The sequence below is a fragment of the Notamacropus eugenii genome, chromosome X (genome assembly GCF_028372415.1).
Source record: "Notamacropus eugenii isolate mMacEug1 chromosome X, mMacEug1.pri_v2, whole genome shotgun sequence".
Lineage (NCBI taxonomy): Eukaryota > Metazoa > Chordata > Mammalia > Diprotodontia > Macropodidae > Notamacropus > Notamacropus eugenii.
This window is the reverse complement of record NC_092879.1, coordinates 95,831,336-95,833,283: the sequence shown is the minus strand read 5'-3', so window position 1 is coordinate 95,833,283 and position 1,948 is coordinate 95,831,336. Positions and strand designations below refer to the sequence as shown.

The following is a 1,948-nucleotide window of genomic DNA, read 5'->3' as shown; positions in this document are numbered from 1 at the left end:
GCTCATACCCCGACTCTAGGTGACTAGTCTTTTTAAAACTGGATAAGATCTCATAGAAGGACAATGAAGATCACTAAGTTAGGGGAAATTCTGTTTGATCGACTAATGCAACACTCTAGGGATAGCATAAACATATCTATTAGAAGTAGTAATAGCATCCTACTTTATAAAAATTGATCATGTGCTCTGGCAAAAAGAAACCTAAAATGAATTTAAGAAGCCAGGAAGAAACATTTCCAGGGCATATCAACCCACAGGAAAAAGTTATCACCAAAGAACCAAATAATTTTATAGATATACTTAATCCTAGAGAACAGATTATAAGACATGTTTTCAAAGAATAACCCAGAGCACCTCAGTTTCCAGGTTGAACAAAACTCGGTCTCATTTACCACCACAAGGAAGAGAGCTTTTCAACAAAGAAAGTGGAGGACTGTTTAAAAATTCTGTTTAAAGGAAATAAAACAAGCAAGCAAAGGACTTGACCAAATTATTGAAGGTAAACAAGGTAAACACAAAATGAAAGTATACACAGCTGTGGGAAGGAGGTATTTCATTTGAGATGTTTCTGAAAGTAAGGGAAATATCAACTGTTCTGAAAAGAGTATGGTTGCCTATGAGAAAGAAAATGTCCCCTATCACTCTCTTCAGCAGAAGCAATGAGTAAGTAGTCTGTCCAAAGAGGTCTGGATCCAAAGGGCGTTAACTCCCTCTTCAGCAGGACAGAGCGCTAATGCGCTAATGATGGCCTTTGTTTTTCTCCCACAATGTTTTTTCTTAGTTCGAATGTAGGGCATAAGTCTGGGTGGGAGGCAGACTCTGTGCAGACTCGAACATAAGAAAGCACAAACACCATCGGTAGACTATATTTTACCAAAAATCTTCATAGCATTTTAGGGGGAAATGAGCAAATGGACGTAGACCCAAATGACCATTACCTGATGACATACTGGACAGAGTCAATTGACCTGTTATATTACAGGAACAAGTCCTATGGGGTCATGATTCACAGTTTAAGAAGTGCTGCACTAAAGTAATTTTCCTAAAGTACAAGTCCAACCATATCACTTCCCCTACTCAAACTCCAATAGATCCCCATTGCCTCAAAAATCAGATACAAAGGTCGAAGCCCAGGAGCCCTTCTGGAGAAGAAGCTCCTGCTGCTGCGGCCCTTTCTCTCACACCCGCTGGTGCTCGCCCGTGTGTGGGGAGAGGGAGCCGATCCACCCTCGCAGCCAAGATGCCCAAGAGGAAGGTCAACTCTGCAGAAGGGGAAGTAAGGGAGGAGTCCAAGAGAAAATCGGCTGGATTGTCAGCTAAACCAGTCCTTGCAAAGGTTGAACCTAAGCCTAAAAAGACAGCTGGAAAGAATAAATCTGAGGACAAAAAAGTTCACACAAAAGGAAAAAAAAAAGGAGCAAAAGGAAAACAAGAAGAAGCTACTAACCAAGAAGAGAATAAAGATGACTTGCCTGCAGAAAATGGAGAAACTAAAAATGAAGAGTTTCCAGTCTTTGATTCAGCAGGAGTGAAAGAAACCAAATCTGAATAACATCTTATATCAAGTGTTTTAACAATTGTCCCTGTTACCTCCCTTCTTGTACAATTCAGAGGAATATTTTTATCAACTATTTTGTAAATGCCAGTTTTTTAGTAGCTCTAGAAACACATTTTTAAGGAGGCAATCCCACCTCATCACATTAATTTTTTAAAACATTTAGATAAGTGTAAGCCAATCTAAAGTGGCTTTATTTAGATTCCTGTTTAAAGAGGTGAAATCATGTGCTGGTTGTCCGTTTGGTTTGTTGTTTGTTTGTTTTAATACAACCAGAAATTACTAGAATGTTGAGTAGTATGGTTTTGTGTGTCTTGTGCATAGACTTAACATTCCACAGGCAGTTTTGACATATTAAATGAAGCATAGATAGCAATTTGGAGTTGTGACCAT

General features: G+C 39.0%; 1 pseudogene; it reads left to right on the top strand.

Annotated features, from left to right (window-relative positions):
* Positions 1-1,240: 1,240 nt before the first annotated feature.
* On the top strand, positions 1,241-1,552 carry LOC140515982 (non-histone chromosomal protein HMG-14 pseudogene; annotated as a pseudogene).
* The last annotated feature ends 396 nt before the right edge of the window (positions 1,553-1,948 follow it).